The 13,911-nt window shown below is 45.3% G+C and overlaps 1 protein-coding gene across 1 annotated transcript in view; it reads left to right on the forward strand.

Moving 5' to 3' along the window:
* LOC115158359 (ephrin type-B receptor 1) overlaps positions 1-13,911 on the forward strand; it is a 203,742-nt gene that overhangs the window by 60,393 nt on the left and 129,438 nt on the right. The window lies entirely within an intron of this gene.

The raw sequence follows: 13,911 nt of genomic DNA on the forward strand, positions 1-13,911 counted from the left end.
TACAGTATGTCTCCTCAGATTTGAGTGCTTTCAAAAGGTTACGAGGTTGGATGTTCAAAGTAAAGACATTTATCAGGAAAGGGTCAACTTGTACAGGTTCGGTAATAGTGTGATAAACATTGCACAGACATAACACCCTTCTATGACACAAAAGTGGTGATCCTAACTGATCTAAGACAGTGAATCTTTACTAGGATTAAATGTCAGGAATTGTGAAAAACTGAGTTTAAATGTATTTGGCTAAGGTGTATGTAAACTTCTGACTTCAACTGTATGTACATGCCATAGTATCCCTTAATGTAATATGTTTAAATTATTCACTCTTATATGCATTTACACATCAGCTCTCTAAATAATATCTGTGTGGGTCTCAGGCTTATATTTTGTAGAAGTGCATACAGCAGCGGGACCAGATAAGTGAATTACCACTGAGGTGCAGCAGGATGCCCCATTATTTCCCTTATGCACCAGAACCAATGAGGTGCAGCTGAATGCTCTGTTATTTTTACCTGGTGGGGCTGAGACAATGAGGTGCCATGGGATGCTCTATCTGAGAGGAGCACAGAGAGGAAAGGACATACACACACACACAACCACACACAGGTCATTCCACTTTAAAGAGCTCAAGAAAGAGAATTTCAACAACCACCATCTCAGATTGTTCACCTAATAGCAGGAACAGCACCATCTAGTGGTCAGAACCTTGTAATATCAGGATGTACGATGGGACATAAACCTACTAACTTCTATGACTAATTTCTCTGAACAGGGGGATAAACACATCACCAAATTCATTGTGAAGACATAACATAGGATGAAGAAACAATACTCCGAGCCGCAGCTCCATGCTACTTGTCAGACATATTTATTGATTTTATTGATTTAACCTTTATTTAACTTGGCAAGTCAGTTAAGAGCAAATTCTTATTTACAATGATGGCCTACCAAGAGGCAAAAGGCCTCCCGCGGGGACGGGGGCTGGGATAAAAAATAAAAATAAAAAAATGAATAAAAAAATATAGGATTAAACACACATCATGACAAGAGAGACAACACAACACTACATAAAGAGAGACCTAAGACAACAACATAGCAAATCAGCAACACATGACAACAACATGGCAGCAACACAACATGGCAGCAGCACAACATGGTAGCAGAACAAAACATGGTACAAACATTATTGGGCACAGACAACAGCACAAAGGGCAAGAAGGTAGACACAACAATGCATCACGCAACGCAGCCACAACTGTCAGTAAGAGTGTCCATGATTGAGTCTTTGAATGAAGAGATTGAGATAAAAATTGTCCAGTTTGAGTGTTTATTGCAGCTCGTTCCAGTCGCTAGCTGCAGCAAACTAAAAAGACGAGCGACCCAGGGATGTGTGTGCTTTGGGGACCTTTAACAGAATGTAACTTGCAGAACGGGGGTTGTATGTGGAGGATGAAGGCTGCAGTAGATATCTCAGACAGGGGGGAGTGAGGCCTAAGAGGGTTTTATAAATAAGTATCAACCAGTGGGTCTTGCGATGGGTATACAGAGATGACCAGTTTTCAGAGGTGTATAGAGTGCAGTGATGTGTCCTATAAGGAGCATTGGTGGAAAATCTGATGGCTGAATGCTGAAAAACATCTAGCCGCTCGAGAGCACCCTTACCTGCCAATCTATAAATTACTTCTCTGTAATCTAGCATAGGTAGGATGGTCATCTTAATCAGGGATAGTTTTGCAGCTGGGTTGAAAGAGGAGTGATTACGATAGAGGAAACCACGTCTAGATGTAACTTTAGCCTGCAGCTTTGATATGTGCTGAGAGAAGGACAGTGTACCATCTAGCAATGCTCCCAAGTACTTGTATGAGGTGACTAACTCAAGCTCTAAACCCTCAGATGTAGTAATCACACCTGTGAGGAGAGGGACATTCTTCTTCCCAAACCACATGACCTTTGTTTTGGAGGTGTTCAGAACAAGGTTAAGGGCAGAGAAAGCTTGTTGGACACTAAGAAATCTTTGTTTTAGAGCGTTTAACACAAAATCTGGGGAGGGGCCAGCTGAGTATAAGACTGTATCATCTGCATATAAATGGATGAGAGCGCTTCATACTGCCTGAGCTATGTTGTTGATGTAAATTGAGAAGAGCATGGGGCCTAGGATTGAGCCTTTGGGTACTCCCTTGGTGACAGGCAGTGGCTGAGATAGCAGATGTTCTGACTTTGTACATTCCACTCTTTGAGAGAGGTAGTTAGCAAACCAGGCCAAAGACCCCTCAGAGACATCAATACTCCTTAGCCGGCCCACAAGAATGGAATTGTCTACCGTATCAAAAGCTTGGCCAAGTCAATAAAAATAGCATCGCAACATTGCTTAGAATCAAGGGCAATGGTGACATCATTGAGGACCTTTAAGGTTGCACTTTCACATCTATCACCTGAGCAGAAACCAGATTGCATACCAGAGATAATGCTATTGACATCAAGAAAGGCAGTCAGTTGATTATTGACAAGTTTTTCCAACACTTTTTTTAATAAACTGGGCAAAATAGAAAAAGGCCTGTAACCGTTAGGATCAGCTTAATCAAATCAAACAAATCAAATTTTATTTATATAGCCCTTCGTATATCAGCTGAAATCTCAAAGTGCTGTACAGAAACCCAGCCTAAAACCCCAAACAGCAAGCAATGCATGTGAAAGAGGCACGGTGGCTAGGAAAAACTCCCTAGGAAAAACTCCCTAGAAAGGCCAAAAACCTAGGAAGAAACCTAGAGAGGAACCAGGCTATGAGGGGTGGCCAGTCCTCTTCTGGCTGTGCCGGGTGGATATTATAACAGAACATGGTCAAGTTGTTAACCTCTCTGGGCTATGTGGGACGATTTCGTCCCACCTACGTAACAGCCACTTCAATCCAGTGGCGCGATTTTTGAATCGTTAGAAATGCTATAACTTCAATTTCTCAAACATATGACTATTTCACAGCTATTTAAAGACAAGAATCTCGTTAATCTAACCCCACTGTCCGATTTCAAAAAGGCTTTACAACAAAAGCAAAACATTAGATTATGTCAGCAGAGTACCCAGCCAGAAATAATCACACAGCCATTTTTCAAGCTAGCATATCATGTCACATAAACCCAAACCATATCTAAATGCAGCACTAACCTTTGATGATCTTCATCAGATGACACACCTAGGACATTGTGTTATACAATACATGCATGTCTGTTCAATCAAGTTCATATTTATATCAAAAAACAGCTTTTTGCATTAGCATGTGACGTTCAGAAAACGCATAACCCCCGCAAACTTCCGTTGAATTTACTAACAGTTTGCTAAATTACTCACGATAAACGTTCACAAAAAGCATAACAATTATTTTAAGAATTATAGATACATTACTCCTCTATGCACTCGATATGTCCGATTTTAAAATAGCTTTTCGGATGAAGCACATTTTGCAATAATCTAAGTACATAGCCCGGCATTACAGGGCTAGCTATTTAGATACCCACCCAGGTCAGCATCCACCAAAATCACATTTCCTATAAGAAAAATGTTCTTACCTTGCTTGTTCTTCATCAGAATACACTGCCAGGACTTCTACTTCAATAACAAATGTTGGTTTGGTCCCAAATAATCCATCGTTATGTTCCAACAGCGACGTTTTGTTCGTGAGTTCTAGAATGCTTCTTCGCGGTGTCGCGCATGGCGCATTGGCGTGTCAAAAATGTCTAAATATTCCATTACCGTACTTCGAAGCATGTCAACCGCTGTTTAAAACCAATTTTTATGCCATTTATGTCATAGAGAAGTGTTAATATTCCGACCGGGAGTATGCATTGAGCCTAAACAGCCGAATAAAATTTCTCCTCAGAAGCGACTCATGCACGCGCATCATTGAAAGGTCCTCCGAGCATCCACTTACAAAAGGCGATAATATATTTCAACCTGAGGTTCCCTCGTAAACCTTCAGTTATTTCGCGGGCTCTGAGAGCCTATTGGAGCCCTGGGAATTGTCACGTTACAGCTAAGATCCTTACTTTTCAATAAAAAGAGGTAAGACGCACGACTCCTTGTCAGACAGGGTACTTCCTGCTTGAAGCCTTGTCAGGTTTTTGCCTGCCATAGGAGTTCTGTTATACTCACAGACACCATTCAAACAGTTTTAGAAAATTCAGAGTGTTTTCTATCCAAACCTGAACAATAATATGCATATTCTAGCTTCTGAGTTGGTGTAGGAGGCAGTTAAAAATGGGAACATATTTTTTCCAAAAATTCTCAATACTGCCCCCTATACCAAAGAGGTTAAAATGTTCATAAATGACCAGCATGGTCAAATAATAATAATCATAGTAGTTGTCGAGGGTGCAACAAGCACGTCCGGTGAACAGGTCAGGGTTCCGTAGCCGCAGGCAGAACAGTTGAAACTGGAGCAGCAGCATGGCCAGGTGGACTAGGGACAGCAAGGAGTCATCATGCCAGGTAGTCCCGAGGCATGGTCCTAGGGCTCAGGTCCTCCGAGAGAAAGAAAGAGAGAATTAGAGAGAGCATATTTAAATTCACACAGGACACCGGATAAGACAAGAGAATACTCCAGATGAAACAGACTGACCCTAGCCCCCCGGCACATAAACTACTGCAGCATAAATACTGGAGGCTGAGACATCTCCCCCTTTAAATAAAGGACAAACCGTGGCTGCCTTCCAAGCAATGAGCACCTCCCCAGAGAGGAGAGAGAGGTTAAAAAGTTCAGAGATAGGCTTGGCGATGATAGGGGCAGCAACCTTAAAGAAGAAAGGGTCTAAACCATCTGAACCAGATGTTTTTTTGGGTCAAGTTTAAGGAGCTCCTTTAGCACATCGGACTCAGTGACCGCCTGTAGGGAGAAACTTTGTAGCGGGGCAGGGGAAAAAGAGGTAGGAGCATCGGGGCTAGTCGCATTAGAAGGAGTGGGAGATGAGGAAATGTTGGATGGGCAAGGAGGCATGGTTGAGTCAAATAGGAATCCTGACTTAATGAAGTGGTGATTTAAAGAGCTCTGCCATGTGCTTCTTGTCACATTAAGGGACATGTGCAGCTGTGAGGAGGAGGGTTTATTCTCCAGGTCTTTAACCGTTTTCCAGAACTTCTTAGGATTTGACCAACAGAGAGAGAACTGCTCCTTATAGTAACTAACTTTGGCCAGTCAGCCTGAGTATGCGTGTACCAAGCCTTTCACCAAATTCTTGAGGTGGAGTAACTCTGCATGTTTGTTAACAATACCACTGGAAATATAAAAAAAAGGTCCAAGCGTCTCCGACATCCACCCCCTCAAGCTCATTCTAGACCATTTTACAGAGGCCAGTTCATGAAGGAAGGCTTGCTCATTAACGTTTTTCAGCAAGCATCTATAACAAATAAGGTCAGGTCGTTTCATTGAGCAGCCATTACGAACACAGGTTGTAAAACAGTGATTACTCAGGTCATTACAGAAAACACCAGTCTGATACCTATCAGTATTATTTGTGAGGATAACATCGAGGAGAGTAGCCTTTTCTGGGTGTTTGGAGTCATACATTGTGGGATTGGTAATAATCTGAGGAAGATTTAGAGAGTCCCATTGCTTTAGGTCTTGGTCAGGTGGTTTAAGCATGTCCCAGTTTAGGTCACCTAGCAGGACAAATTCAGATTTGGTGTAAGGGGCCAGGAGAGAGCTTAGTGCAGGTAGGGTACAGGCTGGTGCTGATAGAGGACGATAGAGAACTGCTACTTTATATTTGTTTTTAGGGTGGGATTGGTGTAGATTGTGGGGGTCTGTGGTTGGTTTTTGACCATTTCTTTGTATTCCTCATGTCTTACTCATTGTTAGAACATTTCTTTTGTCCAAATTGGATGTTAACCTGTCTGGGGTATGTGGGACGATTTCGTCCCACCTACGTAACAGCTACTGATATTCCAGTGGCGCGATTTTTGAATCGTTAGAAATACTTTTACTTCAATTTCTCAAACATATGACTATTTTACAGCTATTTAAAGACAAGAATCTCGTTAATCTAACCCCACTGTCCGATTTCAAAAAGGCTTTACAACGAAAGCAAAACATTAGATTATGTCAGCAGAGTGCCCAGACAGAAAAAATCAGACAGCCATTTTTCAAGCTAGCATATCATGTCACATAAACCCAAACCACAGCTAAATGCAGCACTAACCTTTGATGATCTTCATCAGATGACACACCTAGGACATTGTGTTATACAATACATGCATGTCTGTTCAATCAAGTTCATATTTATATCAAAAAACAGCTTTTTGCATTAGCATGTGACGTTCAGAAAACGCATAACCCCCGGCAAACTTCCGTTGAATTTACTAACAGTTTGCTAAATTACTCACGATAAACGTTCACAAAAAGCATAACAATTATTTTAAGAATTATAGATACATTACTCCTCTATGCACTCGATATGTCCGATTTTAAAATAGCTTTTCGGATGAAGCACATTTTGCAATAATCTAAGTACATAGCCCGGCATTACAGGGCTAGCTATTTAGATACCCACCCAGGTCAGCATCCACCAAAATCACATTTCCTATAAGAAAAATGTTCTTACCTTGCTTGTTCTTCATCAGAATACACTGCCAGGACTTCTACTTCAATAACAAATGTTGGTTTGGTCCCAAATAATCCATCGTTATATCCAAACAGCGACGTTTTGTTCGTGAGTTCTAGAATGCTTCTTCCCGGTTTCGCGCATGGCGCATTGGCGTGTCAAAAATGTCTAAATATTCCATTACCGTACTTCGAAGCATGTCAACCGCTGTTTAAAACCAATTTTTATGCCATTTATGTCGTAGAGAAGTGATAATATTCCGACCGGGAGTATGCATTGAGCCTAAACAGCCGAATAAAATTTCTCCTCAGAAGCGACTCATGCACGCGCATCATTCAAAGGTCCTCGGAGCATCCACTTACAAAAGGCGATAATATGTTTCAACCTGAGGCTCCCTCGTAAACCTTCAGTTATTTCGCGGGCTCTGAGAGCCTATTGGAGCCCTGGGAATTGTCACGTTACAGCTAAGATCCTTACTTTTCAATAAAAAGATGCAAGACGCACGACTCCTTGTCAGACAGGGTACTTCCTGCTTGAAACCTTGTCAGGTTTTTGCCTGCCATAGGAGTTCTGTTATACTCACAGACACCATTCAAACAGTTTTAGAAAATTCAGAGTGTTTTCTATCCAAACCTGAACAATAATATGCATATTCTAGCTTCTGAGTTGGTGTAGGAGGCAGTTAAAAATGGGAACATATTTTTCCAAAATTCTCAATACTGCCCCCTAGCCCAGACAGGTTAAGTACTGTATTAATTGAACATTATATGAATCCGATAAATTAAAATCTGAGATCAAATTATGTTTCAACAAAATAATGTTGCAGGAATGCTAATCTTATCTCATTCTAACTACAGAAACGATTTAAAAGAAATCTGATATGGTGAGTGTCATGGCTTGCTGAAATGACATGGAAACACAACCAAACAAACAAACACAAACAAACAAACAAAGAGAGACACTGCATCTGTTCCCAGAGCTGCTTTGTTCTCTCTCAGAAGAACATTCATCCATCCACCCCTACTCTCTCTTTACCTACCTGCCTGCTTGGTTAAGAGGTGATGGAGATAATAAAATAGCAAGGCGGTGTTACATAAACATAATACATAATATAGCCAGAGGGGGAACAGCCTAACTTAATCATCACCACTGATTGGGTTTGCTGAGACGCTCACGACAAGGACATGACAGTCTGTTGTTAGAGTCCCAATGGACCCTCTGCTTTCTGTTTGGCTTCTGTTAAAGATAGCGGACCCGACAGCCTAGTAAGGAGGTTCCGGAGTACTTAATCAGTCTGTATAGCCTAGATCAGGTGCAAAAAATAGGTGGTATTTATTTACAGTGCAGGTAATTGTCACGCCCTGACCAGGTGAACTCGGGGATATTGGGTCAGGGTGTGTCATGTTAGGTATTTTTCCTTGGTTTGTGTTTTGTTTACGTTTTAGCCTTGTGTAGGCTCTAGGTGGGAAATTCTAGGTTGGGTTCTGTCGATTCCCAATCAGAGACAGCTGTCGCTAATTGTCTCTGATTGGGATCACATTTAAGTGCTGTTTTCCCCACGCTGTTTTGTGGGTTGTTGTCTCTTTGTTTTGAGCACGTAACGTATCGACATTTTTTCTTGATTTTGTGTACATGTTTAATTCCAGTGTGTTCAATAAACATGTGTTCGCTCCCAGCTGCGTTTTGGTCCGCTTCCTCGTCACCAGGCGACGATCGTTACAGTAATGGAGAAGACTGGATCCAGAGACGTAGCCTATTAATAAAATCGCAGAAATTATTAAAAATTGTTTTTGACGATTTAAAAAAAAAAATACATGCAATATTATTAGTGCTGATAGATTACTTTACTTTAATAAAATATGTTTTATTTGATGACTTTGTTATTCCATTCCAAGTCATCATCTCATCTCTATAGACCTGCTGCTAAGGCATACTTTTATGACTTTTATGACTATCAGTCACTTAGAATATGTATTTTCAGGTAGAGATACCTTGCAAAGCATCTGCTTTCTATCCCTCTTGCACGTTCTCTCTTGTCTCTGTCGCCGAGCTCTCCATGTCTGCTCCACACAGACCAGACTGGTAAGCGGGTACGCAATGGGTTATGGTCATTGTAGTTAATTACCACATTTTCTGTGCTAAACTATGTAGAATATTGGCCTGTTGGAAACCACAAGTCCCTAATACATCATACTGTTCGGCTTGATCTGATTAATCTCTACAAGTCAAAATGTGGCTCAGTAGTGTGTGTGGCCTCCACGTGCCTGTATGACCTCCCTACAACGCCTGGGCATGCTCCTGATGAGGTGGGGGATCTCCTCCCAGACCTGGACTAAAGCATCCGCCAACTCCTGGACAGCCTGTGGTGCAACGTGGCGTTGGTGGATGGAGCGAGACATGATGTCCCAGATGTGCTCAATTGGATTCAGGTCTGGGGAATGGGCGGGCCAGTCCATGGCATCAATGCCTTCCTCTTGCAGGAACTGCTGACACACTCCAGCCACATGAGGTCAAGCATTGTCTTGCATTAGGAGGAACCCAGGGCCAACCTTACCAGTATATGGTCTCACAAGGGGTCTGAGGATCTCATCTCGGTACCTAATGGCAGTCAGGCTACCTCTGGCGAGCACATGGAGGGCCGTGTGGCCCCCCAAAGAAATGCCACCCCACACCATGACTGACCCACCGCCAAACCGGTCATGCTGGAGAGGATGTTGCAGGCAGCAGAACATTCTCCACGGCGTCTCCAGACTCTGACACGTCTGTCACGTGCTCAGTGTGAACCTGCTTTCATCTGTGAAGAGCACAGGGCGCCAGTGGCGAATTTGCCAATCTTGATGTTCTCTGGCAAATGCCAAACGTCCTGCACGGTGTTGTGCTGTAAGCACAACCCCCACCTGTGGACGTCGGGCCCTCATACCACCCTCATGGAGTCTGTTTCTGACCGTTTGAGCAGACACAGCACATTTGTGGCCTGCTGGAGGTCATTTTGCAGGGCTCTGGCAGTGCTTCTCCTGCTCCTCCTTGCACAAAGGCGGGGGTAGCGGTCCTGCTGCTGGGTTGTTGCCCTCCTACGGCCTCCTCCACGTCTCCTGATGTACTGGCCTGTCTCCTGGTAGCGCCTCAATGCTCTGGACACTACGCTGACAGACACAGCAAACCTTCTTGCCACAGCTCGCATTGATGTGCCATCCTGGATGAGCTGCACTACCTGAGCCACTTGTGTGGGTTGTAGACTCCGTCTCATGCTACCACTAGAGTGAAAGCACCGCCAGCATTCAAAAGTGACCAAAACATCAGCCAGGAAGCATAGGAACTGAGATGTGGTCTGTGGTCCCCACCTGCAGAACCACTCCTTTATTGGGGGTGTCTTGCTAATTGCCTATAATTTCCACCTGTTGTCTATTCCATTTGCACAACTGCATGTGAAATTTATTGTCAATCAGTGTTGCTTCCTAAGTGGACAGTTTGATTTCACAGAAGTGTGATTGACTTGGAGTTACATTGTGTTGTTTAGGTGTTCCCTTTATATTTTTTGAGCAGTGTATATACAGAAATATGTGGACACCCCTTAAAATTTGTGGATTCGGCCACACCCGTTGCTGACAGGTGTATAATATTGAGCACACAGCCATGCAATCTCCATAGACAAACATTGTCAGTAGAATGACCTTACTGAAGAGCTCACTGACTTTCAATGTGGCACAGTCATACAGTAGGATGCCAGTCAGTTTGCCAAATTTCTGTCCTGCTAGAGCTACCCCGGTCAACTGTAAGTGCTGTAATTGTGAAGTGGAAATGTCTAGGAGCAACAATGGCTCAGTCGTGAAGTGGTAGGCCACACAAGCTCACAGAACGGGACTACCAAGTGCTGAAGCATGTAGCGCGATAAAATTGTCTGTCCTAGCGTGTAATTTTTAGCTACATCCTCAACATTTTTGCTGTTTTGAAACTGCAGTAAAAGTGCAGTAACTGCTGTCGACTGGTATTTTGGACGCAGTATTTTCAGAATAACTGCAGTGTACTGCAGTTGAAATGCAGTAATACTGCACCATAACTGCAATTATATTGCACTCTAACTGCAGTTACGGTATACTGCAGTATACCACAGTTATACTGTCACGTCCTGACCAGTAAAAGGGGTTATTTGTTATTGTAGTTTGGTCAGGGCGTGTTTGGTTTGTGTTTCGTTTTTTTGGGGGTTATGTTCTATGTTAGTCTATTTCTATGTTTATTCTAGGTTGTCTATGTCTAGGTTGGGAGTGTTTGGGATTGGTCTCTAATTGGAGGCAGCTGTATCTCGTTGCCTCTGATTAGAGACTATATTTAAGTAGGGGTTTTTTCTCATTGTGTTTGTGGGTGGTTATTTTCTGTTCAGTGTTTCGTATACCTGACAGTACTGTTTGGGTGTCGCGGCACTGTGCTACACCCTCCCTCCCCAACCCACCTATCCTGGAGGTGGCTCAGGTGCTGGCCGTTCCAGGCTGTCGGGGCGGTCCGGCCTCTCGGGGCAGTCTGGGCAGTCCGGCAGCTCGGGACGGTCTGGGCAGTCCGGCAGCTCGGGACGGTCTGGGCAGTCCGGCAGCTCGGGACGGTCTGGGCAGTCCGGCAGCTCGGGACGGTCTGGGCAGTCCGGCAGCTCGGGACGGTCTGGGCAGTCCGGCAGCTCGGGACGGTCTGGGCAGTCCGGCAGCTCGGGACGGTCTGGGCAGTCCGGCAGTTCGGGCCGGTCTGGGCAGTCCGGCAGTTCGGGCCGTCTGGCCACTCAGGCAGTTCGGGCCGTCTGGCCACTCCGGCAGTTCGGGCCGTCTGGCCACTCCGGCAGTTCGGGCCGTCTGGCCACTCCGGCAGTTCAGGGCCGTCTGGCCACTCCGGCAGTTCAGGGCCGTCTGGCCACTCCGGCAGTTCAGGGCCGTCTGGCCACTCCGGCAGTTCAGGGCGCTCTGGCGACTGTTGACTGGCGGGCAGCTCTGACGACTGTTGACTGGCGGGCAGCTCTGACGACTGTTGACTGGCGGGCAGCTCTGACGACTGTTGACTGGCGGGCAGCTCTGACGACTGTTGACTGGCGGGCAGCTCTGACGACTGTTGACTGGCGGGCAGCTCTGACGACTGTTGACTGGCGGGCAGCTCTGACGACTGTTGACTGGCGGGCAGCTCTGACGACTGTTGACTGGCGGGCAGCTCTGACGACTGTTGAATGGCGGGCAGCTCTGACGACTGTTGACTGGCGGGCAGCTCTGACGACTGTTGACTGGCGGGCAGCTCTGACGACTGTTGACTGGCGGGCAGCTCTGACGACTGTTGACTGGCGGGCAGCTCTGACGACTGTTGACTGGCGGGCAGCTCTGACGACTGTTGACTGGCGGGCAGCTCTGACGACTGTTGACTGGCGGGCAGCTCTGGTGACGGTTGACTGGCGGCAGCTCTGGTGACTGTTGACTGGCGGGCAGCACTGACGACTGTTGACTGGCGGGCAGCTCTGGCGACTGTTGACTGGCGGGCAGCTCTGGCGACTGTTGACTGGCGGGCAGCTCTGGCGACTGTTGACTGGCGGGCAGCTCTGGCGACTGTTGACTGGCGGGCAGCTCCTGCCCCGTCAAACAGCCCTTGTGCCCCCCCTAAAAAATTATTGGGGGTGCCTCTCGGTCTCCCTTACCCGTCGTGTCTCCCAGTCCTCGCCAGCCTTCTTCCGCTGCTTGGTCCTGTGTTGGTGGGGAATTCTGTCACAGTATCCATCGTGGATTTGAAAGGAGGACCAAGGCGCAGCAGAAGTGTGGACACTCATGTTTCTTTAATTAACAAAACAAGTAAAGTATCCACTGGGAAAAACAATAAACATAACAATGAACAGTACTCACGATACGACAGTGTAGCAGGCTAAACCAAAAAAAAAGCAGTGCTCACCACAATTCCCCACAACCCCCAGTGACAAACATACTCCTACATATATGACTCCCAATCAGGAACAACGATCCCCAGCTGTTCCTGATCAGGAGTCACAAGACACAGAGAACACACACAAGACTGCCACGTCCTGAACCCCAAACTACTACAACAGCTCCATCTGCTGGTCAGGACGTGACAAACTCCCAATACAGTTTCCTTCTTTTTGTCACGTCTCTGCGTCTCATTCCTAGGATTTCATCAGTGAATAGGTACGGCCTTTCACAGTTAATTATCCTAACCTACTACATTAATTCTCCTATCCTGCTACGTTAATTCTCCTAACCTGCTACGTTAATTCTCCTATCCTGCTACGTTAATTCTCCTAACCTGCTATGTTAGTTCTCCTAACCTGCTACTTTAATTTTCCTAATCTGGTACGTTAGTTCTCCTAACCCGTTATGTAACAAACCATCCGTCCCGACAAACCATCAGTATCTCCACACAGGGTATGACCCATGAAGACGCATTAACAAACGAAAAAACATCACTCAATCAAAACAGTCTTATTATTACACACCTTTATAACATGATTCCCACATGGCTATATTTCAATGATACAGCTTAAGGAAGAGATGCAAACACCTGTTCTAATTAGCTATCTAGCGTCTCCGAACACCTGTGTGTGGAACATTGTCAGGACAGTGGATGCTTGGCACAGTTGTTGTGGCACAGCACTTGAAATTAATGTTGCTGTCAGACACATAGTCAGACATTAGTCTGGAATGCTGTGAAAATAGGTCATCTGTGGATGGTGGAGACATGGAGGGTCCCCTTAGCTTGGCTCCAGCTGCGCTGAGCACCCCTACCCCTCTCTCGCTCTCTATGGCTGGAACCTGGCTGTATTAATGTCTGCTTGGTGTTGAAAGGGACAGGTCGCTCTAATTCTGATGAATGGTCATCCCAGGGAGAGGGGCAGAGCGAAGGAGAGACACTGAGAAAAAAAGATATGGTTTAATTTGTGTCAGGGCTCTCCGTAAACTCATTAATCATCTCAGCTCTCTGTGATCTAGTCCTCTTCCTGGCCGCTGTTTCAACAGGATCTCCCACAATGCACCGCTTCAGTGCTCCCCAGTAGCCACAACTCACCACGTTACCTCCTGTTTCACACAACCCTCGTCTATTGCTCATACACACACACACACGACGGTGTATCTATCTCACCTCCCTAAAGGCCTAGATAGTTGGACCAAACAATAGCTCTCAGGGATGATGGTGTGTAGGGTACTCTCCACTAGTGTTTCTGCATTCATGTATTCCATCTTCTGCCAGACTGTGGGCTGCTATGGCCAATCCACATCCAGTGTGCCCTCTCTTGGTCCATGGTAATTCTCCTGTGGAGAAGTGGCCGTTTCAATGTCATACCATTAGTACAGTACAT

This window comes from Salmo trutta, chromosome 22 (genome assembly GCF_901001165.1).
Source record: "Salmo trutta chromosome 22, fSalTru1.1, whole genome shotgun sequence".
NCBI classification, from domain to species: Eukaryota; Metazoa; Chordata; class Actinopteri; order Salmoniformes; family Salmonidae; genus Salmo; species Salmo trutta.